Source organism: Camellia sinensis, chromosome 14, assembly GCF_055761805.1.
Source record: "Camellia sinensis isolate YWXY chromosome 14, ASM5576180v1, whole genome shotgun sequence".
In the NCBI taxonomy this organism is placed as follows: domain Eukaryota; kingdom Viridiplantae; phylum Streptophyta; class Magnoliopsida; order Ericales; family Theaceae; genus Camellia; species Camellia sinensis.
In genome coordinates, this window is record NC_138974.1 from 103,642,114 (window position 1) to 103,664,514 (window position 22,401).

At 47.5% G+C, this 22,401-nt stretch overlaps 72 non-coding genes across 72 annotated transcripts; all 72 read left to right on the forward strand.

The window, feature by feature from the left end:
• The first annotated feature begins 169 nt into the window (after positions 1-169).
• On the forward strand, positions 170-288 carry LOC145809991 (5S ribosomal RNA). The gene has a single exon (XR_014353558.1). It is a non-coding gene; the product is annotated as a 5S ribosomal RNA (ribosomal RNA).
• Positions 289-480: 192 nt separating this feature from the next.
• Positions 481-599, forward strand: LOC145810445 (5S ribosomal RNA). The gene has a single exon (XR_014354013.1). It is a non-coding gene; the product is annotated as a 5S ribosomal RNA (ribosomal RNA).
• A 191-nt stretch (positions 600-790) lies between these two features.
• LOC145812175 (5S ribosomal RNA) lies at positions 791-909 on the forward strand. Its single transcript, XR_014355701.1, has one exon. It is a non-coding gene; the product is annotated as a 5S ribosomal RNA (ribosomal RNA).
• Positions 910-1,102: 193 nt separating this feature from the next.
• Positions 1,103-1,221, forward strand: LOC145810787 (5S ribosomal RNA). The gene has a single exon (XR_014354343.1). It is a non-coding gene; the product is annotated as a 5S ribosomal RNA (ribosomal RNA).
• Positions 1,222-1,416: 195 nt separating this feature from the next.
• LOC145810473 (5S ribosomal RNA) lies at positions 1,417-1,534 on the forward strand. The gene has a single exon (XR_014354040.1). It is a non-coding gene; the product is annotated as a 5S ribosomal RNA (ribosomal RNA).
• Positions 1,535-1,725: 191 nt separating this feature from the next.
• LOC145809016 (5S ribosomal RNA) lies at positions 1,726-1,844 on the forward strand. Its single transcript, XR_014352511.1, has one exon. It is a non-coding gene; the product is annotated as a 5S ribosomal RNA (ribosomal RNA).
• A 192-nt stretch (positions 1,845-2,036) lies between these two features.
• On the forward strand, positions 2,037-2,155 carry LOC145808329 (5S ribosomal RNA). Its single transcript, XR_014351792.1, has one exon. It is a non-coding gene; the product is annotated as a 5S ribosomal RNA (ribosomal RNA).
• Positions 2,156-2,345: 190 nt separating this feature from the next.
• On the forward strand, positions 2,346-2,464 carry LOC145812176 (5S ribosomal RNA). Its single transcript, XR_014355702.1, has one exon. It is a non-coding gene; the product is annotated as a 5S ribosomal RNA (ribosomal RNA).
• A 195-nt stretch (positions 2,465-2,659) lies between these two features.
• On the forward strand, positions 2,660-2,778 carry LOC145811322 (5S ribosomal RNA). Its single transcript, XR_014354866.1, has one exon. It is a non-coding gene; the product is annotated as a 5S ribosomal RNA (ribosomal RNA).
• A 195-nt stretch (positions 2,779-2,973) lies between these two features.
• Positions 2,974-3,092, forward strand: LOC145809229 (5S ribosomal RNA). Its single transcript, XR_014352735.1, has one exon. It is a non-coding gene; the product is annotated as a 5S ribosomal RNA (ribosomal RNA).
• Positions 3,093-3,283: 191 nt separating this feature from the next.
• LOC145809017 (5S ribosomal RNA) lies at positions 3,284-3,402 on the forward strand. Its single transcript, XR_014352512.1, has one exon. It is a non-coding gene; the product is annotated as a 5S ribosomal RNA (ribosomal RNA).
• A 194-nt stretch (positions 3,403-3,596) lies between these two features.
• On the forward strand, positions 3,597-3,715 carry LOC145809992 (5S ribosomal RNA). The gene has a single exon (XR_014353559.1). It is a non-coding gene; the product is annotated as a 5S ribosomal RNA (ribosomal RNA).
• A 191-nt stretch (positions 3,716-3,906) lies between these two features.
• On the forward strand, positions 3,907-4,025 carry LOC145809239 (5S ribosomal RNA). The gene has a single exon (XR_014352747.1). It is a non-coding gene; the product is annotated as a 5S ribosomal RNA (ribosomal RNA).
• A 191-nt stretch (positions 4,026-4,216) lies between these two features.
• Positions 4,217-4,335, forward strand: LOC145812339 (5S ribosomal RNA). Its single transcript, XR_014355861.1, has one exon. It is a non-coding gene; the product is annotated as a 5S ribosomal RNA (ribosomal RNA).
• A 193-nt stretch (positions 4,336-4,528) lies between these two features.
• On the forward strand, positions 4,529-4,647 carry LOC145809232 (5S ribosomal RNA). The gene has a single exon (XR_014352739.1). It is a non-coding gene; the product is annotated as a 5S ribosomal RNA (ribosomal RNA).
• Positions 4,648-4,843: 196 nt separating this feature from the next.
• LOC145809659 (5S ribosomal RNA) lies at positions 4,844-4,962 on the forward strand. Its single transcript, XR_014353220.1, has one exon. It is a non-coding gene; the product is annotated as a 5S ribosomal RNA (ribosomal RNA).
• Positions 4,963-5,154: 192 nt separating this feature from the next.
• Positions 5,155-5,273, forward strand: LOC145809883 (5S ribosomal RNA). The gene has a single exon (XR_014353451.1). It is a non-coding gene; the product is annotated as a 5S ribosomal RNA (ribosomal RNA).
• Positions 5,274-5,463: 190 nt separating this feature from the next.
• Positions 5,464-5,582, forward strand: LOC145808340 (5S ribosomal RNA). Its single transcript, XR_014351803.1, has one exon. It is a non-coding gene; the product is annotated as a 5S ribosomal RNA (ribosomal RNA).
• A 194-nt stretch (positions 5,583-5,776) lies between these two features.
• On the forward strand, positions 5,777-5,895 carry LOC145809019 (5S ribosomal RNA). The gene has a single exon (XR_014352514.1). It is a non-coding gene; the product is annotated as a 5S ribosomal RNA (ribosomal RNA).
• A 193-nt stretch (positions 5,896-6,088) lies between these two features.
• LOC145810923 (5S ribosomal RNA) lies at positions 6,089-6,207 on the forward strand. The gene has a single exon (XR_014354474.1). It is a non-coding gene; the product is annotated as a 5S ribosomal RNA (ribosomal RNA).
• Positions 6,208-6,398: 191 nt separating this feature from the next.
• Positions 6,399-6,517, forward strand: LOC145810819 (5S ribosomal RNA). The gene has a single exon (XR_014354374.1). It is a non-coding gene; the product is annotated as a 5S ribosomal RNA (ribosomal RNA).
• A 191-nt stretch (positions 6,518-6,708) lies between these two features.
• LOC145809960 (5S ribosomal RNA) lies at positions 6,709-6,827 on the forward strand. The gene has a single exon (XR_014353527.1). It is a non-coding gene; the product is annotated as a 5S ribosomal RNA (ribosomal RNA).
• Positions 6,828-7,018: 191 nt separating this feature from the next.
• On the forward strand, positions 7,019-7,137 carry LOC145809885 (5S ribosomal RNA). The gene has a single exon (XR_014353453.1). It is a non-coding gene; the product is annotated as a 5S ribosomal RNA (ribosomal RNA).
• Positions 7,138-7,328: 191 nt separating this feature from the next.
• Positions 7,329-7,447, forward strand: LOC145812116 (5S ribosomal RNA). The gene has a single exon (XR_014355640.1). It is a non-coding gene; the product is annotated as a 5S ribosomal RNA (ribosomal RNA).
• A 194-nt stretch (positions 7,448-7,641) lies between these two features.
• LOC145809405 (5S ribosomal RNA) lies at positions 7,642-7,760 on the forward strand. The gene has a single exon (XR_014352947.1). It is a non-coding gene; the product is annotated as a 5S ribosomal RNA (ribosomal RNA).
• A 191-nt stretch (positions 7,761-7,951) lies between these two features.
• Positions 7,952-8,070, forward strand: LOC145809995 (5S ribosomal RNA). Its single transcript, XR_014353562.1, has one exon. It is a non-coding gene; the product is annotated as a 5S ribosomal RNA (ribosomal RNA).
• Positions 8,071-8,261: 191 nt separating this feature from the next.
• Positions 8,262-8,380, forward strand: LOC145809458 (5S ribosomal RNA). Its single transcript, XR_014353010.1, has one exon. It is a non-coding gene; the product is annotated as a 5S ribosomal RNA (ribosomal RNA).
• Positions 8,381-8,574: 194 nt separating this feature from the next.
• Positions 8,575-8,693, forward strand: LOC145810215 (5S ribosomal RNA). Its single transcript, XR_014353789.1, has one exon. It is a non-coding gene; the product is annotated as a 5S ribosomal RNA (ribosomal RNA).
• A 194-nt stretch (positions 8,694-8,887) lies between these two features.
• On the forward strand, positions 8,888-9,006 carry LOC145810519 (5S ribosomal RNA). The gene has a single exon (XR_014354083.1). It is a non-coding gene; the product is annotated as a 5S ribosomal RNA (ribosomal RNA).
• A 192-nt stretch (positions 9,007-9,198) lies between these two features.
• Positions 9,199-9,317, forward strand: LOC145809309 (5S ribosomal RNA). Its single transcript, XR_014352831.1, has one exon. It is a non-coding gene; the product is annotated as a 5S ribosomal RNA (ribosomal RNA).
• A 192-nt stretch (positions 9,318-9,509) lies between these two features.
• Positions 9,510-9,628, forward strand: LOC145808351 (5S ribosomal RNA). Its single transcript, XR_014351814.1, has one exon. It is a non-coding gene; the product is annotated as a 5S ribosomal RNA (ribosomal RNA).
• A 195-nt stretch (positions 9,629-9,823) lies between these two features.
• On the forward strand, positions 9,824-9,942 carry LOC145810790 (5S ribosomal RNA). Its single transcript, XR_014354345.1, has one exon. It is a non-coding gene; the product is annotated as a 5S ribosomal RNA (ribosomal RNA).
• Positions 9,943-10,135: 193 nt separating this feature from the next.
• On the forward strand, positions 10,136-10,254 carry LOC145809448 (5S ribosomal RNA). Its single transcript, XR_014352998.1, has one exon. It is a non-coding gene; the product is annotated as a 5S ribosomal RNA (ribosomal RNA).
• A 193-nt stretch (positions 10,255-10,447) lies between these two features.
• Positions 10,448-10,566, forward strand: LOC145810869 (5S ribosomal RNA). The gene has a single exon (XR_014354423.1). It is a non-coding gene; the product is annotated as a 5S ribosomal RNA (ribosomal RNA).
• Positions 10,567-10,764: 198 nt separating this feature from the next.
• On the forward strand, positions 10,765-10,883 carry LOC145810963 (5S ribosomal RNA). The gene has a single exon (XR_014354514.1). It is a non-coding gene; the product is annotated as a 5S ribosomal RNA (ribosomal RNA).
• Positions 10,884-11,074: 191 nt separating this feature from the next.
• On the forward strand, positions 11,075-11,193 carry LOC145810325 (5S ribosomal RNA). Its single transcript, XR_014353900.1, has one exon. It is a non-coding gene; the product is annotated as a 5S ribosomal RNA (ribosomal RNA).
• A 193-nt stretch (positions 11,194-11,386) lies between these two features.
• LOC145810955 (5S ribosomal RNA) lies at positions 11,387-11,505 on the forward strand. Its single transcript, XR_014354506.1, has one exon. It is a non-coding gene; the product is annotated as a 5S ribosomal RNA (ribosomal RNA).
• A 181-nt stretch (positions 11,506-11,686) lies between these two features.
• LOC145809466 (5S ribosomal RNA) lies at positions 11,687-11,805 on the forward strand. The gene has a single exon (XR_014353020.1). It is a non-coding gene; the product is annotated as a 5S ribosomal RNA (ribosomal RNA).
• Positions 11,806-11,996: 191 nt separating this feature from the next.
• On the forward strand, positions 11,997-12,115 carry LOC145809558 (5S ribosomal RNA). The gene has a single exon (XR_014353119.1). It is a non-coding gene; the product is annotated as a 5S ribosomal RNA (ribosomal RNA).
• A 190-nt stretch (positions 12,116-12,305) lies between these two features.
• LOC145809200 (5S ribosomal RNA) lies at positions 12,306-12,424 on the forward strand. Its single transcript, XR_014352701.1, has one exon. It is a non-coding gene; the product is annotated as a 5S ribosomal RNA (ribosomal RNA).
• Positions 12,425-12,616: 192 nt separating this feature from the next.
• On the forward strand, positions 12,617-12,735 carry LOC145809781 (5S ribosomal RNA). Its single transcript, XR_014353346.1, has one exon. It is a non-coding gene; the product is annotated as a 5S ribosomal RNA (ribosomal RNA).
• Positions 12,736-12,927: 192 nt separating this feature from the next.
• Positions 12,928-13,046, forward strand: LOC145808362 (5S ribosomal RNA). Its single transcript, XR_014351825.1, has one exon. It is a non-coding gene; the product is annotated as a 5S ribosomal RNA (ribosomal RNA).
• Positions 13,047-13,240: 194 nt separating this feature from the next.
• Positions 13,241-13,359, forward strand: LOC145809406 (5S ribosomal RNA). Its single transcript, XR_014352948.1, has one exon. It is a non-coding gene; the product is annotated as a 5S ribosomal RNA (ribosomal RNA).
• Positions 13,360-13,553: 194 nt separating this feature from the next.
• On the forward strand, positions 13,554-13,672 carry LOC145809240 (5S ribosomal RNA). Its single transcript, XR_014352749.1, has one exon. It is a non-coding gene; the product is annotated as a 5S ribosomal RNA (ribosomal RNA).
• Positions 13,673-13,864: 192 nt separating this feature from the next.
• On the forward strand, positions 13,865-13,983 carry LOC145808373 (5S ribosomal RNA). The gene has a single exon (XR_014351836.1). It is a non-coding gene; the product is annotated as a 5S ribosomal RNA (ribosomal RNA).
• Positions 13,984-14,174: 191 nt separating this feature from the next.
• On the forward strand, positions 14,175-14,293 carry LOC145809628 (5S ribosomal RNA). Its single transcript, XR_014353189.1, has one exon. It is a non-coding gene; the product is annotated as a 5S ribosomal RNA (ribosomal RNA).
• A 193-nt stretch (positions 14,294-14,486) lies between these two features.
• On the forward strand, positions 14,487-14,605 carry LOC145810216 (5S ribosomal RNA). Its single transcript, XR_014353790.1, has one exon. It is a non-coding gene; the product is annotated as a 5S ribosomal RNA (ribosomal RNA).
• Positions 14,606-14,799: 194 nt separating this feature from the next.
• LOC145808384 (5S ribosomal RNA) lies at positions 14,800-14,918 on the forward strand. The gene has a single exon (XR_014351847.1). It is a non-coding gene; the product is annotated as a 5S ribosomal RNA (ribosomal RNA).
• Positions 14,919-15,110: 192 nt separating this feature from the next.
• On the forward strand, positions 15,111-15,229 carry LOC145810520 (5S ribosomal RNA). Its single transcript, XR_014354084.1, has one exon. It is a non-coding gene; the product is annotated as a 5S ribosomal RNA (ribosomal RNA).
• A 192-nt stretch (positions 15,230-15,421) lies between these two features.
• Positions 15,422-15,540, forward strand: LOC145809253 (5S ribosomal RNA). Its single transcript, XR_014352763.1, has one exon. It is a non-coding gene; the product is annotated as a 5S ribosomal RNA (ribosomal RNA).
• A 196-nt stretch (positions 15,541-15,736) lies between these two features.
• On the forward strand, positions 15,737-15,855 carry LOC145810791 (5S ribosomal RNA). The gene has a single exon (XR_014354346.1). It is a non-coding gene; the product is annotated as a 5S ribosomal RNA (ribosomal RNA).
• Positions 15,856-16,047: 192 nt separating this feature from the next.
• On the forward strand, positions 16,048-16,166 carry LOC145810646 (5S ribosomal RNA). Its single transcript, XR_014354206.1, has one exon. It is a non-coding gene; the product is annotated as a 5S ribosomal RNA (ribosomal RNA).
• A 194-nt stretch (positions 16,167-16,360) lies between these two features.
• LOC145809459 (5S ribosomal RNA) lies at positions 16,361-16,479 on the forward strand. The gene has a single exon (XR_014353012.1). It is a non-coding gene; the product is annotated as a 5S ribosomal RNA (ribosomal RNA).
• A 195-nt stretch (positions 16,480-16,674) lies between these two features.
• Positions 16,675-16,793, forward strand: LOC145809630 (5S ribosomal RNA). Its single transcript, XR_014353191.1, has one exon. It is a non-coding gene; the product is annotated as a 5S ribosomal RNA (ribosomal RNA).
• Positions 16,794-16,985: 192 nt separating this feature from the next.
• LOC145810217 (5S ribosomal RNA) lies at positions 16,986-17,104 on the forward strand. The gene has a single exon (XR_014353792.1). It is a non-coding gene; the product is annotated as a 5S ribosomal RNA (ribosomal RNA).
• A 194-nt stretch (positions 17,105-17,298) lies between these two features.
• Positions 17,299-17,417, forward strand: LOC145809460 (5S ribosomal RNA). The gene has a single exon (XR_014353013.1). It is a non-coding gene; the product is annotated as a 5S ribosomal RNA (ribosomal RNA).
• A 192-nt stretch (positions 17,418-17,609) lies between these two features.
• Positions 17,610-17,728, forward strand: LOC145809631 (5S ribosomal RNA). The gene has a single exon (XR_014353192.1). It is a non-coding gene; the product is annotated as a 5S ribosomal RNA (ribosomal RNA).
• A 193-nt stretch (positions 17,729-17,921) lies between these two features.
• LOC145809241 (5S ribosomal RNA) lies at positions 17,922-18,040 on the forward strand. The gene has a single exon (XR_014352750.1). It is a non-coding gene; the product is annotated as a 5S ribosomal RNA (ribosomal RNA).
• Positions 18,041-18,231: 191 nt separating this feature from the next.
• On the forward strand, positions 18,232-18,350 carry LOC145811144 (5S ribosomal RNA). Its single transcript, XR_014354694.1, has one exon. It is a non-coding gene; the product is annotated as a 5S ribosomal RNA (ribosomal RNA).
• A 191-nt stretch (positions 18,351-18,541) lies between these two features.
• On the forward strand, positions 18,542-18,660 carry LOC145809372 (5S ribosomal RNA). Its single transcript, XR_014352907.1, has one exon. It is a non-coding gene; the product is annotated as a 5S ribosomal RNA (ribosomal RNA).
• Positions 18,661-18,854: 194 nt separating this feature from the next.
• LOC145812133 (5S ribosomal RNA) lies at positions 18,855-18,973 on the forward strand. The gene has a single exon (XR_014355658.1). It is a non-coding gene; the product is annotated as a 5S ribosomal RNA (ribosomal RNA).
• A 194-nt stretch (positions 18,974-19,167) lies between these two features.
• On the forward strand, positions 19,168-19,286 carry LOC145809366 (5S ribosomal RNA). The gene has a single exon (XR_014352900.1). It is a non-coding gene; the product is annotated as a 5S ribosomal RNA (ribosomal RNA).
• A 195-nt stretch (positions 19,287-19,481) lies between these two features.
• Positions 19,482-19,600, forward strand: LOC145811649 (5S ribosomal RNA). The gene has a single exon (XR_014355186.1). It is a non-coding gene; the product is annotated as a 5S ribosomal RNA (ribosomal RNA).
• Positions 19,601-19,791: 191 nt separating this feature from the next.
• Positions 19,792-19,910, forward strand: LOC145809644 (5S ribosomal RNA). Its single transcript, XR_014353205.1, has one exon. It is a non-coding gene; the product is annotated as a 5S ribosomal RNA (ribosomal RNA).
• Positions 19,911-20,105: 195 nt separating this feature from the next.
• LOC145809543 (5S ribosomal RNA) lies at positions 20,106-20,224 on the forward strand. The gene has a single exon (XR_014353104.1). It is a non-coding gene; the product is annotated as a 5S ribosomal RNA (ribosomal RNA).
• A 191-nt stretch (positions 20,225-20,415) lies between these two features.
• LOC145809389 (5S ribosomal RNA) lies at positions 20,416-20,534 on the forward strand. Its single transcript, XR_014352927.1, has one exon. It is a non-coding gene; the product is annotated as a 5S ribosomal RNA (ribosomal RNA).
• A 191-nt stretch (positions 20,535-20,725) lies between these two features.
• Positions 20,726-20,844, forward strand: LOC145810169 (5S ribosomal RNA). Its single transcript, XR_014353738.1, has one exon. It is a non-coding gene; the product is annotated as a 5S ribosomal RNA (ribosomal RNA).
• A 191-nt stretch (positions 20,845-21,035) lies between these two features.
• On the forward strand, positions 21,036-21,154 carry LOC145810065 (5S ribosomal RNA). The gene has a single exon (XR_014353631.1). It is a non-coding gene; the product is annotated as a 5S ribosomal RNA (ribosomal RNA).
• Positions 21,155-21,346: 192 nt separating this feature from the next.
• LOC145809678 (5S ribosomal RNA) lies at positions 21,347-21,465 on the forward strand. The gene has a single exon (XR_014353240.1). It is a non-coding gene; the product is annotated as a 5S ribosomal RNA (ribosomal RNA).
• Positions 21,466-21,656: 191 nt separating this feature from the next.
• On the forward strand, positions 21,657-21,775 carry LOC145809968 (5S ribosomal RNA). Its single transcript, XR_014353535.1, has one exon. It is a non-coding gene; the product is annotated as a 5S ribosomal RNA (ribosomal RNA).
• Positions 21,776-21,968: 193 nt separating this feature from the next.
• LOC145808395 (5S ribosomal RNA) lies at positions 21,969-22,087 on the forward strand. Its single transcript, XR_014351858.1, has one exon. It is a non-coding gene; the product is annotated as a 5S ribosomal RNA (ribosomal RNA).
• Positions 22,088-22,280: 193 nt separating this feature from the next.
• On the forward strand, positions 22,281-22,399 carry LOC145811654 (5S ribosomal RNA). Its single transcript, XR_014355191.1, has one exon. It is a non-coding gene; the product is annotated as a 5S ribosomal RNA (ribosomal RNA).
• Positions 22,400-22,401: the final 2 nt, after the last annotated feature.

Sequence of the window (22,401 nt, forward strand, 5' to 3'; positions counted from 1 at the left end):
CCCTTTTTTTTTCCCCGGACAGCCTGTCCGATTTTTAGCCCATTCAATCGCCTTCGCCTCCTTTTCGACAATTTCTCCCTTTTAAACCATTTCCAGATTATCCTGTTCCATTAAATTTCATTTTTTTCCCCGTCTACTGCTTAAAACAATAAAGTCGCGGTTAATCTTCGGGTGCGATCATACCAGCACTAATGCACCTGATCCCATCAGAACTCCGCAGTTAAGCGTGCTTGGGCGAGAGTAGTACTAGGATGGGTGACCCCCTGGGAAGTCCTCGTGTTGCACCCCTTTTGTCCCTTTTTCCACCCCCCCTTTTTTTTTTTCCCCGGACAGCCTGTCCGATTTTTAGCCCATTCAATCGCCTTCGCCTCCTTTTCGACAATTTCTCCCTTTTAAACCATTTCCAGATTATCCTGTTCCATTAAATTTCATTTTTTTCCCCGTGTACTGCTTAAAACAATAAAGTCGCGGTTAATCTTCGGGTGCGATCATACCAGCACTAATGCTCCTGATCCCATCAGAACTCCGCAGTTAAGCGTGCTTGGGCGAGAGTAGTACTAGGATGGGTGACCCCCTGGGAAGTCCTCGTGTTGCACCCCTTTTGTCCCTTTTTCCACCCCCCCTTTTTTTTTTCCACGGACAGCCTGTCCGATTTTTAGCCCATTCAATCGCCTTCGCCTCCTTTTCGACAATTTCTCCCTTTTAAACCATTTCCAGATTATCCTGTTCCATTCAATTTCATTTTTTTCCCCGTGTACTGCTTAAAACAATAAAGTCGCGGTTAATCTTCGGGTGCGATCATACCAGCACTAATGCACCGGATCCCATCCGAAGTACGCAGTTAAGCGTGCTTTTGCGAGAGTAGTACTAGGATGGGTGACCCCCTGGGAAGTCCTCGTGTTGCACCCCTTTTGTCCCTTTTTCCACCCCCCCCCTTTTTTTTTTCCCCGGAAAGCCTGTCCGATTTTTAGCCCATTCAATCGCCTTCGCCTCCTTTTCGACAATTTCTCCCTTTTAAACCATTTCCAGATTATCCTGTTCCATTCAATTTCATTTTTTTCCCCGTCTACTGCTTAAAACAATAAAGTCGCGGTTAATCTTCGGGTGCGATCATACCAGCACTAATGCCCCGGATCCTATCAGAACTCCGCAGTTAAGCGTGCTTGGGCGAGAGTAGTACTAGAATGGGTGACCCCCTGGGAAGTCCTCGTGTTGCACCCCTTTTGTCCCTTTTTCCACCCCCTCCCCCTTTTTTTTTTCCCCGGAAAGCCTGTCCGATTTTTAGCCCATTCAATCGCCTTCGCCTCCTTTTCGACAATTTCTCCCTTTTAAACCATTTCTAGATTATCCTGTTCCATTCAATTTCATTTTTTTCCCCGTGTACTGCTTAAAACAATAAAGTCGCGGTTAATCTTCGGGTGCGATCATACCAGCACTAATGCACCGGATCCCATCCGAACTCCGCAGTCAAGCGTGCTTGGGCGAGAGTAGTACTAGGATGGGTGACCCCTGGGAAGTCCTCGTGTTGCACCCCTTTTGTCACTTTTTCCACCCCCCCTTTTTTTTTTCCCCGGACAGCCTGTCCGATTTTTAGCCCATTCAATCGCCTTCGCCTCCTTTTCGACAATTTCTCCCTTTTAAACCATTTCCAGATTATCCTGTTCCATTCAATTTCATTTTTTTCCCCGTCTACTGCTTAAAACAATAAAGTCGCGGTTAATCTTCGGGTGCGATCATACCAGCACTAATGCACCGGATCCCATCAGAACTCCGCAGTTAAGCGTGCTTGGGCGAGAGTAGTACTTGGATGGGTGACCCCCTGGGAAGTCCTCGTGTTGCACCCCTTTTGTCCCTTTTTCCACCCCCCCCTTTTTTTTTTTCCCGGACAGCCTGTCCGATTTTTAGCCCATTCAATTGCCTTCGCCTCCTTTTCGACAATTTCTCCCTTTTAAACCATTTCCAGATTATCCTGTTCCATTAAATTTCATTTTTTTAACCGTGTACTGCTTAAAACAATAAAGTTGCGGTTAATCTTCGGGTGCGATCATACCAGCACTAATGCACCGGATCCCATCAGAACTCCGCAGTTAAGCGTGCTTGGGCGAGAGTAGTACTAGGATGGGTGACCCCCTGGGAAGTCCTCGTGTTGCACCCCTTTTGTCCCTTTTTCCACCCCCCTTTTTTTTTTCCACGGACAGCCTGTCCGATTTTTAGCCCATTCAATCGCCTTCGCCTCCTTTTCGACAATTTCTCCCTTTTAAACCATTTCCAGATTATCCTGTTCCATTCAATTTCATTTTTTTCCCCGTGTACTGCTTAAAACAATAAAGTCGCGGTTAATCTTCGGGTGCGATCATACCAGCACTAATGCACCGGATCCCATCCGAAGTACGCAGTTAAGCGTGCTTTTGCGAGAGTAGTACTAGGATGGGTGACCCCCTGGGAAGTCCTCGTGTTGCACCCCTTTTGTCCCTTTTTCCACCCCCCCCCCCTTTTTTTTTTCCCCGGAAAGCCTGTCCGATTTTTAGCCCATTCAATCGCCTTCGCCTCCTTTTCGACAATTTCTCCCTTTTAAACCATTTCCAGATTATCCTGTTCCATTCAATTTCATTTTTTTCCCCGTCTACTGCTTAAAACAATAAAGTCGCGGTTAATCTTCGGGTGCGATCATACCAGCACTAATGCCCCGGATCCTATCAGAACTTCGCAGTTAAGCGTGCTTGGGCGAGAGTAGTACTAGAATGGGTGACCCCCTGGGAAGTCCTCGTGTTGCACCCCTTTTGTCCCTTTTTCCACCCCCTCCCCCTTTTTTTTTTCCCCGGAAAGCCTGTCCGATTTTTAGCCCATTCAATCGCCTTCGCCTCCTTTTCGACAATTTCTCCCTTTTAAACCATTTCTAGATTATCCTGTTCCATTCAATTTCATTTTTTTCCCCGTGTACTGCTTAAAACAATAAAGTCGCGGTTAATCTTCGGGTGCGATCATACCAGCACTAATGCACCGGATCCCATCCGAACTCCGCAGTCAAGCGTGCTTGGGCGAGAGTAGTACTAGGATGGGTGACCCCCTGGGAAGTCCTCGTGTTGCACCCCTTTTGTCACTTTTTCCACCCCCCCTTTTTTTTTTCCCCGGACAGCCTGTCCGATTTTTAGCCCATTCAATCGCCTTCGCCTCCTTTTCGACAATTTCTCCCTTTTAAACCATTTCCAGATTATCCTGTTCCATTCAATTTCATTTTTTTCCCCGTCTACTGCTTAAAACAATAAAGTCGCGGTTAATCTTCGGGTGCGATCATACCAGCACTAATGCACCGGATCCCATCAGAACTCCGCAGTTAAGCGTGCTTGGGCGAGAGTAGTACTTGGATGGGTGACCCCCTGGGAAGTCCTCGTGTTGCACCCCTTTTGTCCCTTTTTCCACCCCCCCCCCTTTTTTTTTTCCCCGGACAACCTGTCCGATTTTTAGCCCATTCAATCGCCTTCGCCTCCTTTTCGACAATTTCTCCCTTTTAAACCATTTCCAGATTATCCTGTTCCATTAAATTTCATTTTTTTCCCCGTCTACTGCTTAAAAGAATAAAGTCGCGGTTAATCTTCGGGTGCGATCATACCAGCACTAATGCACCTGATCCCATCAGAACTCCGCAGTTAAGCGTGCTTGGGCGAGAGTAGTACTAGGATGGGTGACCCCCTGGGAAGTCCTCGTGTTGCACCCCTTTTGTCCCTTTTTCCACCCCCCCCTTTTTTTTTCCCCGGACAGCCTGTCCGATTTTTAGCCCATTCAATCGCCTTCGCCTCCTTTTCGACAATTTCTCCCTTTTAAACCATTTCCAGATTATCCGGTTCCATTCAATTTCATTTTTTTCCCCGTGTACTGCGTAAAACAATAAAGTCGCGGTTAATCTTCGGGTGCGATCATACCAGCACTAATGCACCGGATCCCATCAGAACTCCGCAGTTAAGCGTGCTTGGGCGAGAGTAGTACTAGGATGGGTAACCCCCTGGGAAGTCCTCGTGTTGCACCCCTTTTGTCCCTTTTTCCACCCCCCCCTTTTTTTTTTCCCCGGACAGCCTGTCCGATTTTTAGCCCTTCAATCGCCTTCGCCTCCTTTTCGACAATTTCTCCCTTTTAAACCATTTCCAGATTATCCTGTTCCATTCAATTTCATTTTTTTCCCCGTCTACTGCTTAAAACAATAAAGTCGCGGTTAATCTTCGGGTGCGATCATACCAGCACTAATGCACCGGATCCCATCAGAACTCCGCAGTTAAGCGTGCTTGGGCGAGAGTAGTACTAGGATGGGTGACCCCCTGGGAAGTTCTCGTGTTGCACCCCTTTTGTCCCTTTTTCCACCGCCCCCTTTTTTTTTTCCCCGGACAGCCTGTCCGATTTTTAGCCCATTCAATCGCCTTCGCCTCCTTTTCGACAATTTCTCCCTTTTAAACCATTTTCCAGATAATCCTGTTCCATTCAATTTCATTTTTTTCCCCGTCTACTGCTTAAAACTATAAAGTCGCAGTTAATCTTCGGGTGCGATCATACCAGCACTAATGCACCGGATCCCATCAGAACTCCGCAGTTAAGCGTGCTTGGGCGAGAGTAGTACTAGGATGGGTGACCCCCTGGGAAGTCCTCGTGTTGCGCCCCTTTTGTCCCTTTTTCCACCCCCCCCCTACTTTTTTTTTTCCCCGGACAGCCTGTCCGATTTTTAGCCCATTCAATCGCCTTCGCATCCTTTTCGACAATTTCTCCCTTTTAAACCATTTCCAGATTATCCTGTTCCATTCAATTTCATTTTTTTCCCCGTCTACTGCTTAAAACAATAAAGTCGCGGTTAATCTTCGGGTGCGATCATATCAGCACTAATGCACCGGATCCCATCAGAACTCCGCAGTTAAGCGTGCTTGGGCGAGAGTAGTACTTGGATGGGTGACCCCCTGGGAAGTCCTCGTGTTGCACCCCTTTTGTCCCTTTTTCCACCCCCTCCCTTTTTTTTTTCCCCGGACAGCCTGTCCGATTTTTAGCCCATTCAATCGCCTTCGCCTCCTTTTCGACAATTTCTCCCTTTTAAACCATTTCCAGATTATCCTGTTCCATTAAATTTCATTTTTTCCCCGTGTACTGCTTAAAATAATAAAGTCGCGGTTAATCTTCGGGTGCGATCATACCAGCACTAATGCACCGGATCCCATCAGAACTCCGCAGTTAAGCGTGCTTGGGCGAGAGTAGTACTAGGATGGGTGACCCCCTGGGAACTCCTCGTCTTGCACCCCTTTTGTCCCTTTTTCCACCCCCCCTTTTTTTTTCCCCGGACAGCCTGTCCGATTTTTAGCCCATTCAATCGCCTTCGCCTCCTTTTCGACAATTTCTCCCTTTTAAACCATTTCCAGATAATCCTGTTCCATTCAATTTCATTTTTTTCCCCGTCTACTGCTTAAAACTATAAAGACGCAGTTAATCTTCGGGTGCGATCATACCAGCACTAATGCACCGGATCCCATCAGAACTCCGCAGTTAAGCGTGCTTGGGCGAGAGTAGTACTAGGATGGGTGACCCCCTGGGAAGTCCTCGTGTTGCACCCCTTTTGTCCCTTTTTCCACCCCCCCTACTTTTTTTTTTCCCCGGACAGCCTGTCCGATTTTTAGCCCATTCAATCGCCTTCGCCTCCTTTTCGACAATTTCTCCCTTTTAAACCATTTCCAGATTATCCTGTTCCATTCAATTTCATTTTTTTCCCCGTCTACTGCTTAAAACAATAAAGTCGCGGTTAATCTTCGGGTGCGATCATACCAGCACTAATGCACCGGATCCCATCAGAACTCCGCAGTTAAGCGTGCTTGGGCGAGAGTAGTACTTGGATGGGTGACCCCCTGGGAAGTCCTCGTGTTGCACCCCTTTTGTCCCTTTTTCCACCCCCCCCTTTTTTTTTTTCCCCGGACAGCCTGTCCGATTTTTAGCCCATTCAATCGCCTTCGCCTCCTTTTCGACAATTTCTCCCTTTTAAACCATTTCCAGATTATCCTGTTCCATTCAATTTCATTTTTTTCCCCGTGTACTGCTTAAAATAATAAAGTCGCGGTTAATCTTCGGGTGCGATCATACCAGCACTAATGCACCGGATCCCATCAGAACTCCGCAGTTAAGCGTGCTTGGGCGAGAGTAGTACTAGGATGTGTGACCCCCTGGGAAGTCCTCGTCTTGCACCCCTTTTGTCCCTTTTTCCACCCCCCCTTTTTTTTTTCCCCGAACAGCCTGTCCGATTTTTAGCCCATTCAATCGCCTTCGCCTCCTTTTCGACAATTTCTCCCTTTTAAACCATTTCCAGATTATCCTGTTCCATTCAATTTCATTTTTTTCCCCGTCTACTGCTTAAAACAATAAAGTCGCGGTTAATCTTCGGGTGCGATCATACCAGCACTAATGCACCGGATCCCATCAGAACTCCGCAGTTAAGTGTGCTTGGGAGAGAGTAGTACTAGGATGGGTGACCCCCTGGGAAGTCCTCGTGTTGCACCCATTTTGCCCCTTTTTCCATCCCCCCTTTTTTTTTTCCCCGGACAGCCTGTCCGATTTTTAGCCCATTCAATCGCCTTCGCCTCCTTTTCGACAATTTCTCCCTTTTAAACCATTTCCAGATTATCCTGTTCCATTCAATTTCATTTTTTTCCCCGTGTACTGCTTAAAACAATAAAGTCGCGGTTAATCTTCGGGTGCGATCATACCAGCACTAATGCACCGGATCCCATCAGAACTCCACAGTTAAGCGTGCTTGGGCGAGAGTAGTACTAGAATGGGTGACCCCCTGGGAAGTCCTCGTGTTGCACCCCTTTTGTCCCTTTTTCCACCCCCCCTTTGTTTTTTCCCCGGACAGCCTGTCCGATTTTTAGCCCATTCAATCGCCTTCGCCTCTTTTTCGACAATTTCTCCCTTTTAAACCATTTCCAGATTATCCTGTTCCATTCAATTTCATTTTTTTCCCCGTGTACTGCTTAAAACAATAAAGTCGCGATTAATCTTCGGGTGCGATCATACCAGCACTAATGCACCGGATCCCATCAGAACTCCGCAGTTAAGCGTGCTTAGGCGAGAGTAGTACTAGGATGGGTGACCCCCTGGGAAGTCCTCGTGTTGCACCCCTTTTGTCCCTTTTTCCACCCCCCTTTTTTTTTTTCGCCGGACAGCCTGTCCGATTTTTAGCCCATTCAATCGCCTTCGCCTCCTTTTCGACAATTTCTCCCTTTTAAACCATTTCCAGATTATCCTGTTCCATTCAATTTCATTTTTTTCCTGGTCTACTGCTTAAAACAATAAAGTCGCGGTTAATCTTCGGGGGCGATCATACCAGCACTAATGCACCGGATGCCATCAGAACTCCGCAGTTAAGCGTGCTTGGGCGAGAGTAGTACTAGGATGGGTGACGCCCTGGGCAGTCCTCGTGTTGCACCCCTTTGGTCCCTTTTTCCACCTCCCCCCCTTTTTTTTTTCCCCGGACAGCCTGTCCGATTTTTAGCCCATTCAATCGCCTTCGCCTCCTTTTCGACAATTTCTCCCTTTTAAACCATTTCCAGATTATCCTGTTCCATTCAATTTCATTTTTTTCCCCGTGTACTGCATAAAACAATAAAGTCGCGGTTAATCTTCGGGTGCGATCATACCAGCACTAATGCACCGGATCCCATCAGAACTCCGCAGTTAAGCGTGTTTGGGCGAGAGTAGTACTAGGATGGGTGACCCCCTGGGAAGTCCTCGTGTTGCACCCCTTTTGTCCCTTTTTCCACCCCCCCTTTTTTTTTTCCCCGGACAGCCTGTCCGATTTTTAGCCCATTCAACCGCCTTCGCCTCCTTTTCGACAATTTCTCCCTTTTAAACCATTTCCAGATTATCCGGTTCCATTCAATTTCATTTTTTTCCCCGTGTACTAGTTAAAACAATAAAGTCGCGGTTAATCTTCGGGTGCGATCATACCAGCACTAATGCACCGGATCCCATCAGAACTCCGCAGTTAAGCGTGCTTGGGCGAGAGTAGTACTAGGATGGGTAACCCCCTGGGAAGTCCTCGTGTTGCTCCCCTTTTGTCCCTTTTTCCACCCCCCCCTTTTTTTTTCCCCGGACAGCCTGTCCGATTTTTAGCCCATTCAATCGCCTTCGCCTCCTTTTCAACAATTTCTCCCTTTTAAACCATTTCCAGATTATCCTGTTCCATTCAATTTCATTTTTTTCCCCGTCTACTGCTTAAAACAATAAAGTCGCGGTTAATCTTCGGGTGCGATCATACCAGCACTAATGCACCGGATCCCATCAGAGCTCCGCAGTTAAGCGTGCTTGGGCGAGAGTAGTACTAGGATGGGTGACCCCCTGGGAAGTCCTCGTGTTGCACCCCTTTTGTCCCTTTTTCCACCCCCCCCCTTTTTTTTTTTCCCCGGACAGCCTGTCCGATTTTTAGCCCATTCAATCGCCTTCGCCTCCTTTTCGACAATTTCTCCCTTTTAAACCATTTCCAGATTATCCTGTTCCATTCAATTTCATTTTTTTCCTGGTCTACTGCTTAAAACAATAAAGTCGCGGTTAATCTTCGGGGGCGATCATACCAGCACTAATGCACCGGATCCCATCAGAACTCCGCAGTTAAGCGTGCTTGGGCGAGAGTAGTACTTGGATGGGTAACCCCCTGGGAAGTCCTCGTGTTGCACCCCTTTTGTCCCATTTTCCACCTCCCCCCCTTTTTTTTTTCCCCGGACGGCCTGTCCGATTTTTAGCCCATTCAATCGCCTTCGCCTCCTTATCGACAATTTCTCCCTTTTGAACCATTTCCAGATTATCCTGTTCCATTCAATTTCATTTTTTTCCCCGTGTACTGCTTAAAACAATAAAGTCGCGGTTAATCTTCGGGTGCGATCATACCAGCACTAATGCACCGGATCCCATCAGAACTCCGCAGTTAAGCGTGCTTGGGCGAGAGTAGTACTTGGATGCGTGACCCCCTGGGAAGTCCTCGTGTTGCACCCCTTTTGTCCCTTTTTCCACCCCCCCTTTTTTTTTTTCCCCGGACAGCCTGTCCGATTTTTAGCCCATTCAATCGCCTTCGCCTCCTTTTCGACAATTTCTCCCTTTTAAACCATTTCCCGATTATCCTGTTCCATTCAATTTCATTTTTTTCCCCGTGTACTGTTTAAAACAATAAAGTCGCGGTTAATCTTCGGGTGCGATCATACCAGCACTAATGCACCGGATCCCATCAGAACTCCGCAGTTAAGCGTGCTTGGGCGAGAGTAGTACTAGGATGGGTGACCCACTGGGAAGTCCTCGTGTTGCACCCCTTTTGTCCCTTTTTCCACCCCCCCTTTTTTCTTTTCCCCGGACAGCCTGTCCGATTTTTAGCCCATTGAATCGCCTTCGCCTCCTTTTCGACAATTTCTCCCTTTTAAACCATTTCCAGATTATCCTGTTCCATTCAATTTCATTTTTTTCCCCGTGTACTGCTTAAAACAATAAAGTCGCGGTTAATCTTCGGGTGCGATCATACCAGCACTAATGCACCGGATCCCATCAGAACTCCGCAGTTAAGCGTGCTTGGGCGAGAGTAGTACTAGGATGGGTGACCCCCTGGGAAGTCCTCGTGTTGCACCCCTTTTGTCCCTTTTTCCACCCACCCCCCCTTTTTTTTTTCCCCGGACAGCCTGTCCGATTTTTAGCCCATTCAATCGCCTTCGCCTCCTTTTCGACAATTTCTCCCTTTTAAACCATTTCCAGATTATCCTGTTCCATTCAATTTCATTTTTTTCCCCGTGTACTGCTTAAAACAATAAAGTCGCGGTTAATCTTCGGGTGCGATCATACCAGCACTAATGCACCGGATCCCATCAGAACTCCGCGGTTAAACGTGCTTGGGCGAGAGTAGTACTTGGATGGGTGACCCCCTGGGAAGTCCTCGTGTTGCACACCTTTTGTCCCTTTTTCCACCCCCCCCCCTTTTTTTTTCCCCTGACAGCCTGTCCGATTTTTAGCCCATTCAATCGCCTTCGCCTCCTTTTCGACAATTTCTCCCTTTTAAACCATTTCCAGATTATCCTGTTCCATTCAATTTCATTTTTTTCCCCGTGTACTGCTTAAAACAATAAAGTCGCGGTTAATCTTCGGGTGCGATCATACCAGCACTAATGCACCGGATCCCATCAGAACTCCGCCGTTAAGCGTGCTTGGGCGAGAGTAGTACTAGGATGGGTGACCCCCTGGGAAGTCCTCGTGTTGCACCCCTTTTGTCCCTTTTTCCACCCCCCCCTTTTTTTTTTTCCCCGGACAGCCTGTCCGATTTTTAGCCCATTCAATCGCCTTCGCCTCCTTTTCGACAATTTCTCCCTTTTAAACCATTTCCAGATTATCCTGTTCCATTCAATTTCATTTTTTTCCCCGTCTACTGCTTAAAACAATAAAGTCGCGGTTAATCTTCGGGTGCGATCACACCAGCACTAATGCACCGGATCCCATCAGAACTCCGCAGTTAAGCGTGCTTGGGCGACAGTAGTACTAGGATGGGTGACCCCCTGGGAAGTCCTCGTGTTGCACCCCTTTTGTCCCTTTTTCCACCCCCCCCCCCCTTTTTTTTTTTTCCCCGGACAGCCTGTCCGATTTTTAGCCCATTCAATCGCCTTCGCCTCCTTTTCGACAATTTCTCCCTTTTAAACCATTTCCAGTTTATCCTGTTCCATTCAATTTCATTTTTTTCCCCGTCTACTGCTTAAAACAATAAAGTCGCGGTTAATCTTCGGGTGCGATCATACCAGCACTAATGCACCGGATCCCATCAGAACTTCGCAGTTAAGCGTGCTTGCGCGAGAGTAGTACTAGGATGGGTGACCCCCTGGGAAGTCCTCGTGTTGCACCCCTTTTGTCCCTTTTTCCACCCCCCCCTTTTTTTTTCCCCGGACAGCCTGTCCGATTTTTAGCCCATTCAATCGCCTTCGCCTCCTTTTCGACAATTTCTCCCTTTTAAACCATTTCCAGTTTATCCTGTTCCATTCAATTTCATTTTTTTCCCCGTCTACTGCTTAAAACAATAAAGTCGCGGTTAATCTTCGGGTGCGATCATACCAGCACTAATGCACCGGATCCCATCAGAACTCCGCAGTTAAGCGTGCTTGCGCGAGAGTAGTACTAGGATGGGTGACCCCCTGGGAAGTCCTCGTGTTGCACCCCTTTTGTCCCTTTTTCCACCTCCCCCCTTTTTTTTTTCCCCGGACAGCCTGTCCGATTTTTAGCCCATTCAATCGCCTTCGCCTCCTTTTCGACAATTTCTCCCTTTTAAACCATTTCCATATTATCCTGTTCCATTCAATTTCATTTTTTTCCCCGTGGACTGCTTAAAACAATAAAGTCGCGGTTAATCTTCGGGTGCGATCATACCCGCACTAATGCACCGGATCCCATCAGAACTTCGCAGTTAAGCGTGCTTGGGCGAGAGTAGTACTAGGATGGGTGACCCCCTTGGAAGTCCTCGTGTTGCATCCCTTTTTCCACCCCCCCTTTTTTTTTCCCCGGACAGCCTGTCCGATTTTTAGCCCATTCAATCGCCTTCGCCTCCTTTTCGACAATTTCTCCCTTTTAAACCATTTCCAGATTATCCTGTTCCATTCAATTTCATTTTTTTCCCCGTGTACTGTTTAAAACAATAAAGTCGCAGTTAATCTTCGGGTGCGATCGTACCAGCACTAATGCACCGGATCCCATCAGAACTCCGCAGTTAAGCGTGCTTGGGCGAGAGTAGTACTAGGATGGGTGACCCCCTGGGAAGTCCTCGTGTTGCACCCCTTTTGTCCCTTTTTCCACCCCCCCCTTTTTTTTTTCCCCGGACAGCCTGTCCGATTTTTACCCATTCAATCGCCTTCGCCTCCTTTTCGACAATTTCTCCCTTTTAAACCATTTCCAGATTATCCTGTTCCATTCAATTTCATTTTTTTCCCCGTCTACTGCTTAAAACAATAAAGTCGCGGTTAATCTTCGGGTGCAATCATACCAGCACTAATGCACCGGATCCCATCAGAACTCCGCAGTTAAGTGTGCTTGGGCGAGAGTAGTACTAGGATGGGTGACCCCCTGGGAAGTCCTCGTGTTGCACCCATTTTGTCCCTTTTTCCACCCCCCCTTTTTTTTTCCCCGGACAGCCTGTCCGATTTTTAGCCCATTCAATCGCCTTCGCCTCCTTTTCGACAATTTCTCCCTTTTAAACCATTTCCAGATTATCCTGTTCCTTTCAATTTCATTTTTTTCCCCGTGTACTGCTTAAAACAATAAAGTCGCGGTTAATCTTCGGGTGCGATCATACCAGCACTAATGCACCGGATCCCATCAGAACTCCGCAGTTAAGCGTGCTTGGGCGAGAGTAGTACTAGAATGGGTGACCCCCTGGGAAGTCCTCGTGTTGCACCCCTTTTGTCCCTTTTTCCACCCCCCCCTTTGTTTTTTCCCCGGACAGCCTGTCCGATTTTTAACCCATTCAATCGCCTTCGCCTCCTTTTCGACAATTTCTCCCTTTTAAACCATTTCCAGATTATCCTGTTCCATTCAATTTCATTTTTTTCCCCGTGTACTGCTTAAAACAATAAAGTCGCGGTTAATCTTCGGGTGCGAACATACCAGCACTAATGCACCGGATCCCATCAGAACTCCGCAGTTAAGCGTGCTTGGGCGAGAGTAGTACTAGGATGGGTGACCCCCTGGGAAGTCCTCGTGTTGCACCCTTTTGTCCCTTTTTCCACCCCCCCCCTTTTTTTTTTCCCCGGACAGCCTGTCCGATTTTTAGCCCATTCAATCGCCTTCGCCTCCTTTTCGACAATTTCTCCCTTTTAAACCATTTCCAGATTATCCTGTTCCATTCAATTTCATTTTTTTCCCCGTGTACTGCTTAAAACAATAAAGTCGCGGTTAATCTTCGGGTGCGATCATACCAGCACTAATGCACCGGATCCCATCAGAACTCCGCAGTTAAGCGTGCTTGGGCGAGAGTAGTACTAGGATGGGTGACCCCCTGGGAAGTCCTCGTGTTGCACCCCTTTTGTCCCTTTTTCCACCCCCCCCCCTTTTTTTTTTCCCTGGACAGCCTGTCCGATTTTTAGCCCATTCAATCGCCTTCGCCTCCTTTTCGACAATTTCTCCCTTTTAAACCATTTCCAGATTATCCTGTTCCATTCAATTTCATTTTTTTCCCCGTGTACTGCTTAAAACAATAAAGTCGCGGTTAATCTTCGGGTGCGATCATACCAGCACTAATGCACCGGATCCCATCAGAACTCCGCAGTTAAGCGTGTTTGGGCGAGAGTAGTACTAGGATGGGTGACCCCCTGGGAAGTCCTCGTGTTGCACCCCTTTTGTCCCTTTTTCCACCCCCCCCCCTTTTTTTTTTCCCCGGACAGCCTGTCCGATTTTTAGCCCATTCAACCGCCTTCGCCTCCTTTTCGACAATTTCTCCCTTTTAAACCATTTCCAGATTATCCGGTTCCATTCAATTTCATTTTTTTCCCCGTGTACTGGTTAAAACAATAAAGTCGCGGTTAATCTTCGGGTGCGATCATACCAGCACTAATGCACCGGATCCCATCAGAACTCCGCAGTTAAGCGTGCTTGGGCGAGAGTAGTACTAGGATGGGTAACCCCCTGGGAAGTCCTCGTGTTGCACCCCTTTTGTCCCTTTTTCCACCCCCCCCTTTTTTTTTTCCCCGGACAGCCTGTCCGATTTTTAGCCCATTCAATCGCCTTCGCCTCCTTTTCAACAATTTCTCCCTTTTAAACCATTTCCAGATTATCCTGTTCCATTCAATTTCATTTTTTTCCCCGTCTACTGCTTAAAACAATAAAGTCGCGGTTAATCTTCGGGTGCGATCATACCAGCACTAATGCACCGGATCCCATCAGAACTCCGCAGTTAAGCGTGCTTGGGCGAGAGTAGTACTAGGATGGGTGACCCCCTGGGAAGTCCTCGTGTTGCACCCCTTTTGTCCCTTTTTCCACCCCCCCTTTGTTTTTTCCCCGGACAGCCTGTCCGATTTTTAGCCCATTCAATCGCCTTCGCCTCCTTTTCGACAATTTCTCTCTTTTAAACTATTTCCAGATTATCCAGTTCCATTCAATTTAATTTTTTTCCCCGTCTACTTCTTAAAACAATAAAGTCGCAGTTAATCTTCTGGTGCGATCATACCAGCACTAATGCACCGGATCCCATCAGAACTCCGCAGTTAAGCGTGCTTGGGCGAGAGTAGTACTAGGATGGGTGACCCCCTGAGAAGTCCTCGTGTTGCACCCCTTTTGTCCCTTTTTCCACCCCCCCCCTTTTTTTTTTCCCCGGACAGCCTGTCCGATTTTTAGCCCATTCAATCGCCTTCGCCTCCTTTTCGACAATTTCTCCCTTTTAAACCATTTCCAGATTATCATGTTCCATTCAATTTCATTTTTTTCCCGGTCTACTGCTTAAAACAATAAAGTCGCTGTTAATCTTCGGGGGCGATCATACCAGCACTAATGCACCGGATCCCATCAGAACTCCGCAGTTAAGCGTGCTTGGGCGAGAGTAGTACTTGGATGGGTAACCCCCTGGGAAGTCCTCGTGTTGCACCCCTTTTGTCCCAATTTCCACCTCCCCCCCTTTTTTTTTTCCCCGGACGGCCTGTCCGATTTTTAGCCCATTCAATCGCCTTCGCCTCCTTTTCGACAATTTCTCCCTTTTAAACCATTTCCAGATTATCCTGTTCCATTCAATTTCATTTTTTTCCCCGTCTACTGCTTAAAACAATAAAGTCGCGGTTAATCTTCGGGTGCGATCATACCAGCACTAATGCACCGGATCCCATCAGAACTCCGCAGTTAAGCGTGCTTGGGCGAGAGTAGTACTAGGATGGGTGACCCCCTGGGAAGTCCTCGTGTTGCACCCCTTTTGTCCCTTTTTCCACCCCCCCCTTTTTTTTTTCCCCGGACAGCCTGTCCGATTTTTAGCCCATTCAATCGCCTTCGCCTCCTTTTCGACAATTTCTCCCTTTTAAACCATTTCCAGATTATCCTGTTCCATTCAATTTCATTTTTTTCCCAGTGTACTGCTTAAAACAATAAAGTCGCGGTTAATCTTCGGGTGCGATCATACCAGCACTAATGCACCGGATCCCATCAGAACTCCGCAGTTAAGCGTGCTTGGGCGAGAGTAGTACTTGGATGCGTGACCCCCTGGGAAGTCCTCGTGTTGCACCCCTTTTGTCCCTTTTTCCACCCCCCCTTTTTTTTTTTTCCCGGACAGCCTGTCCGATTTTTAGCCCATTCAATCGCCTTCGCCTCCTTTTCGACAATTTCTCCCTTTTAAACCATTTCCAGATTATCCTGTTCCATTCAATTTCATTTTTTTCCCCGTGTACTGTTTAAAACAATAAAGTCGCGGTTAATCTTCGGGTGCGATCATACCAGCACTAATGCACCGGATCCCATCAGAACTCCGCAGTGAAGCGTGCTTGGGCGAGAGTAGTACTAGGATGGGTGACCCCCTGGGAAGTCCTCGTGTTGCACCCCTTTTGTCCCTTTTTCCACCCACCCCCCCTTTTTTTTTTTCCCCGGACAGCCTGTCCGATTTTTAGCCCATTCAATCGCCTTCGCCTCATTTTCGACAATTTCTCCCTTTTAAACCATTTCCAGATTATCCTGTTCCATTCAATTTCATTTTTTTCCCCGTGTACTGCTTAAAACAATAAAGTCGCGGTTAATCTTCGGGTGCGATCATACCAGCACTAATGCACCGGATCCCATCAGAACTCCGCGGTTAAACGTGCTTGGGCGAGAGTAGTACTTGGATGGGTGACCCCCTGGGAAGTCCTCGTGTTGCACACCTTTTGTCCCTTTTTCCACCCCCCCCTTTTTTTTTTCCCCGGACAGCTTGTCCGATTTTTAGCCCATTCAATCGCCTTCGCCTCCTTTTCGACAATTTCTCCCTTTTAAACCATTTCCAGATTATCCTGTTCCATTCAATTTCATTTTTTTCCCCGTCTACTGCTTAAAACAATAAAGTCGCGGTTAATCTTCGGGTGCGATCATACCAGCACTAATGCACCGGATCCCATCAGAACTCCGCAGTTAAGCGTGCTTAGGCGAGAGTAGTACTAGGATGGGTGACCCCCTGGGAAGTCTTCGTGTTGCACCCTTTTTGTCCCTTTTTCCACCCCCCCTTTTTTTTTTTTTCCCCGGACAGCCTGTCCGATTTTTAGCCCATTCAATCGCCTTCGCCTCCTTTTCGACAATTTCTCCCTTTTAAACCATTTCCAGATTATCCTGTTCCATTCAATTTCATTTTTTTCCCCGTCTACTGCTTAAAACAATAAAGTCGCGGTTAATCTTCGGGTGCGATCATACCAGCACTAATGCACCGGATCCCATCAGAGCTCCGCAGTTAAGCGTGCTTGGGCGAGAGTAGTACTAGGATGGGTGACCCCCTGGGAAGTCCTCGTGTTGCACCCCTTTTGTCCCTTTTTCCACCCCCCCCCCCTTTGTTTTTTCCCCGGACAGCCTGTCCGATTTTTAGCCCATTCAATCGCCTTCGCCTCCTTTTCGACAATTTCTCTCTTTTAAACCATTTCCAGATTATCCAGTTCCATTCAATTTAATTTTTTTCCCCGTCTACTTCTTAAAACAATAAAGTCGCAGTTAATCTTCTGGTGCGATCATACCAGCACTAATGCACCGGATCCCATCAGAACTCCGCAGTTAAGCGTGCTTGGGCGAGAGTAGTACTAGGATGGGTGACCCCCTGAGAAGTCCTCGTGTTGCACCCCTTTTGTCCCTTTTTCCACCCCCCCTTTTTTTTTTTCCCCGGACAGCCTGTCCGATTTTTAGCCCATTCAATCGCCTTCGCCTCCTTTTCGACAATTTCTCCCTTTTAAACCATTTCCAGATTATCATGTTCCATTCAATTTCATTTTTTTCCCGGTCTACTGCTTAAAACAATAAAGTCGCTGTTAATCTTCGGGGGCGATCATACCAGCACTAATGCACCGGATCCCATCAGAACTCCGCAGTTAAGCGTGCTTGGGCGAGAGTAGTACTTGGATGGGTAACCCCCTGGGAAGTCCTCGTGTTGCACCCCTTTTGTCCCAATTTCCACCTCCCCCCCTTTTTTTTTTCCCCGGACGGCCTGTCCGATTTTTAGCCCATTCAATCGCCTTCGCCTCCTTTTCGACAATTTCTCCCTTTTAAACCATTTCCAGATTATCCTGTTCCATTCAATTTCATTTTTTTCCCCGTCTACTGCTTAAAACAATAAAGTCGCGGTTAATCTTCGGGTGCGATCATACCAGCACTAATGCACCGGATCCCATCAGAGCTCCGCAGTTAAGCGTGCTTGGGCGAGAGTAGTACTAGGATGGGTGACCCCCTGGGAAGTCCTCGTGTTGCACCCCTTTTGTCCCTTTTTCCACCCCCCCCTTTGTTTTTTCCCCGGACAGCCTGTCCGATTTTTAGCCCATTCAATCGCCTTCGCCTCCTTTTCGACAATTTCTCTCTTTTAAACCATTTCCAGATTATCCAGTTCCATTCAATTTAATTTTTTTCCCCGTCTACTTCTTAAAACAATAAAGTCGCAGTTAATCTTCTGGTGCGATCATACCAGCACTAATGCACCGGATCCCATCAGAACTCCGCAGTTAAGCGTGCTTGGGCGAGAGTAGTACTAGGATGGGTGACCCCCTGAGAAGTCCTCGTGTTGCACCCCTTTTGTCCCTTTTTCCACCCCCCCCTTTTTTTTTTTCCCCGGACAGCCTGTCCGATTTTTAGCCCATTCAATCGCCTTCGCCTCCTTTTCGACAATTTCTCCCTTTTAAACCATTTCCAGATTATCCGGTTCCATTCAATTTCATTTTTTTCCCCGTCTACTGCTTAAAACAATAAAGTCGCGGTTAATCTTCGGGTGCGATCATACCAGCACTAATGCACCGGATCCCATCAGAACTCCGCAGTTAAGCGTGCTTGGGCGAGAGTAGTACTAGGATGGGTAACCCCCTGGGAAGTCCTCGTGTTGCACCCCTTTTGTCCCTTTTTCCACCCCCCCTTTTTTTTTTCCCGGGACAGCTTGTCCGATTTTTAGCCAATTCAATCGCCTTCGCCTCCTTTTCGACAATTTCTCCCTTTTAAACCATTTCCAGATTATCATGTTCCATTCAATTTCATTTTTTTCCCGGTCTACTGCTTAAAACAATAAAGTCGCGGTTAATCTTCGGGGGCGATCATACCAACACTAGTGCACCGGATCCCATCAGAACTCCGCAGTTAAGCGTGCTTGGGCGAGAGTAGTACTTGGATGGGTGACCCCCTGGGAAGTCCTCGTGTTGCACCCCTTTTGTCCCTTTTTCCACCCCCCCTTTTTTTTTTCCCCGGACAGCCTGTCCGATTTTTAGCCCATTCAATCGCCTTCACCTCCTTTTCGACAATTTCTCCCTTTTAAACCATTTCCAGATTATCCTGTTCCATTCAATTTCATTTTTTTCCCCGTCTACTGCTTAAAACAATAAAGTCGCAGTTAATCTTCGGGTGCGATCATACCAGCACCAATGCACCGGATCCCATCAGAACTCCGCAGTTAAGCGTGCCTGGGCGAGAGTAGTACTAGGATGGGTGACCCCCTGGGAAGTCCTCGTGTTGCACCCCTGTTGTCCCTTTTTTCACCACCCCCCGTTTTTTTTTTCCCCGGACAGCCTGTCCGATTTTTAGGCCATTCAATCGCCTTCGCCTCCTTTTCGACAATTTCTCCCTTTTAAACCATTTCCAGATTATCCTGTTCCATTCAATTTCATTTTTTTCCCCGTCTACTGCTTAAAACAATAAAGTCGCGGTTAATCTTCGGCGGCGATCATACCGGCACTAATGCACCGGATCCCATCAGAACCCCGCAGTTAAGCGTGCTTCGGCGAGAGTAGTACTTGGATGGGTAACCCCCTGGGAAGTCCTCGTGTTGCACCCCTTTTGTCCCTTTTTCCACCTCCCCACCTTTTTTTTTTCCCCGGACAGCCTGTCCGATTTTTAGCCCATTCAATCGCCTTCGCCTCCTTTTCGACAATTTCTCCCTTTTAAACCATTTCCAGATTATCCTCTTCCATTCAATTTCATTTTTTTCCCCGTCTACTGCTTAAAACAATAAAGTCGCGGTTAATCTTCGGGTGCGATCAAACCAGCACTAATGCACCGGATCCCATCAGAACTCCGCAGTTAAGCGTGCTTGGGCGAGAGTAGTACTAGGATGGGTGACCCCCTGGGAAGTCCTCGTGTTGCACCCCTTTTGTCCCTTTTTCCACCCACCCCCCCTTTTTTTTTTCCCCGGACAGCCTGTCCGATTTTTAGCCCATTCAATCGCCTTCGCCTCCTTTTCGACAATTTCTCCCTTTTAAACCATTTCCAGATTATCCTGTTCCATTCAATTTCATTTTTTTCCCCGTGTACTGCTTAAAACAATAAAGTCGCGGTTAATCTTCGGGTCCGATCATACCAGCACTAATGCACCGGATCCCATCAGAACTCCGCGGTTAAACGTGCTTGGGCGAGATTAGTACTTGGATGGGTGACCCCCTGGGAAGTCCTCGTGTTGCACACCTTGTGTCCCTTTTTCCACCCCCCCTTTTTTTTTTCCCCGGACAGCCTGTCCGATTTTTAGCCCATTCAATCGCCTTCGCCTCCTTTTCGACAATTTCTCCCTTTTAAACCATTTCCAGATTATCCTGTTCCATTCAATTTCATTTTTTTCCCCGTCTACTGCTTAAAACAATAAAGTCGCGGTTAATCTTCGGGTGCGATCATACCAGCACTAATGCACCGGATCCCATCAGAACTCCGCAGTTAAGCGTGCTTGGGCGAGAGTAGTACTAGGATGGGTGACCCCCTGGGAAGTCTTCGTGTTGCACCCTTTTTGTCCCTTTTTCCACCCCCCCCCCTTTTTTTTTTTTCCCGGACAGCCTGTCCGATTTTTAGCCCATTCAATCGCCTTCGCCTCCTTTTCGACAATTTCTCCCTTTTAAACCATTTCCAGATTATCCTGTTCCATTCAATTTCATTTTTTTCCCCGTCTACTGCTTAAAACAATAAAGTCGCGGTTAATCTTCGGGTGCGATCATACCAGCACTAATGCACCGGATCCCATCAGAACTCCGCAGTTAAGCGTGCTTGGGCGAGAGTCGTACTAGGATGGGTGACCCCCTGGGAAGTCCTCGTGTTGCACCCCTTTTGTCCCTTTTTCCACCCCCCCTTTGTTTTTTCCCCGGACAGCCTGTCCGATTTTTAGCCCATTCAATCGCCTTCGCCTCTTTTTCGACAATTTCTCCCTTTTAAACCATTTCCAGATTATCCTGTTCCATTCAATTTCATTTTTTTCCCCGTGTACTGCTTAAAACAATAAAGTCGCGGTTAATCTTCGGGTGCGATCATACCAGCACTAATGCACCGGATCCCATCAGAACTCCGCAGTTAAGCGTGCTTGGGCGAGAGTAGTACTAGGATGGGTGACCCCCTGGGAAGTCCTCGTGTTGCACACCTTTTGTCCCTTTTTCCACCCCCCCCTTTTTTTTTCCCCGGACAGCCTGTCCGATTTTTAGCCCATTCAATCGCCTTCGCCTTCTTTTCGACAATTTCTCCCTTTTAAACCATTTCCAGATTATCCAGTTCCATTCAATTTCACTTTTTTCCCCGTGTACTGCTTAAAACAATAAAGTCGCGGTTAATCTTCGGGTGCGATCATACCAGCACTAATGCACCGGATCCCATCAGAACTCCGCAGTTAAGCGTGTTTGGGCGAGAGTAGTACTAGGATGGGTGACCCCCTGGGAAGTCCTCGTGTTGCACACCTTTTGTCCCTTTTTCCACCCCCCCCTTTTTTTTTTCCCCGGACAGCCTGTCCGATTTTTAGCCCATTCAATCGCCTTCGCCTCCTTTCGACAATTTCTCCCTTTTAAACCATTTCCAGATTATCCAGTTCCATTCAATTTCACTTTTTTCCCCGTGTACTGCTTAAAATAATAAAGTCGCGGTTAATCTTCGGGTGCGATCATACCAGCACTAATGCACCGGATCCCATCAGAACTCCGCAGTTAAGCGTGTTTGGGCGAGAGTAGTACTAGGATGGGTGACCCACTGGGAAGTCCTCGTGTTGCACCCCTTTTGTCCCTTTTTCCACACCCCCCTTTTTCTTTTCCCCGGACAGCCTGTCCGATTTTTAGCCCATTCAATCGCCTTCGCCTCCTTTTCGACAATTTCTCCCTTTTAAACCATTTCCAGATTATCCTGTTCCATTCAATTTCATTTTTTTCCCCGTCTACTGCTTAAAACAATAAAGTCGCGGTTAATCTTCGGGTGCGATCATACCAGCACTAATGCACCGGATCCCATCAGAACTCCGCAGTTAAGCGTGCTTGGGCGAGAGTAGTACTTGGATGGGTGACCCCCTGGGAAGTCTTCGTGTTGCACCCCTTTTGTCCCTTTTTCCACCCCCCCTTTTTTTTTTCCCCGGACAGCCTGTCCGATTTTTAGCCCATTCAATCGCCTTCGCCTCCTTTTCGACAATTTCTCCCTTTTAAACCATTTCCAGATTATCCTGTTCCATTCAATTTCATTTTTTTCCCCGTGTACTGCTTAAAACAATAAAGTCGCGGTTAATCTTCGGGTGCGATCATACCAACACTAATGCACCGGATCCCATCAGAACTCCGCAGTTAAGCGTGCTTGGGCGAGAGTAGTACTAGGATGGGTGACCCCCTGGGAAGTCCTCGTGTTGCACCCCTTTTGTCCCTTTTTCCACTCCCCCCCTTTTTTTTTTCCCCGGACAGCCTGTCCGATTTTTAGCCCATTCAATCGCCTTCGCCTCCTTTTCGACAATTTCTCCCTTTTAAACCATTTCCAGATTATCCTGTTCCATTCAATTTTATTTTTTTCCCCGTCTACTGCTTAAAACAATAAAGTCGCGGTTAATCTTTGGGTGCGATCATACCAGCACTAATGCACCGGATCCCATCAGAACTCCGCAGTTAAGCGTGCTTGGGCGAGAGTAGTACTAGGATGGGTGACCCCCTGGGAAGTCCTCGTGTTGCACCCCTTTTGTCCCTTTTACCACCCCCCCCCTTTTTTTTTTCCCCGGACAGCCTGTCCGATTTTTAGCCCATTAAATCGCCTTCGCCTCCTTTTCGACAATATCTCCCTTTTAAACCATTTCCAGATTATCCTGTTCCATTCAATTTCATTTTTTTCCCCGTGTACTGCTTAAAACAATAAAGTCGCGGTTAATCTTCGGGTCCGATCATACCAGCACTAATGCACCGGATCCCATCAGAACTCCGCAGTTAAACGTGCTTGGGCGAGAGTAGTACTTGGATGCGAGACCCCCTGGGAAGTCCTCGTGTTGCACCCCTT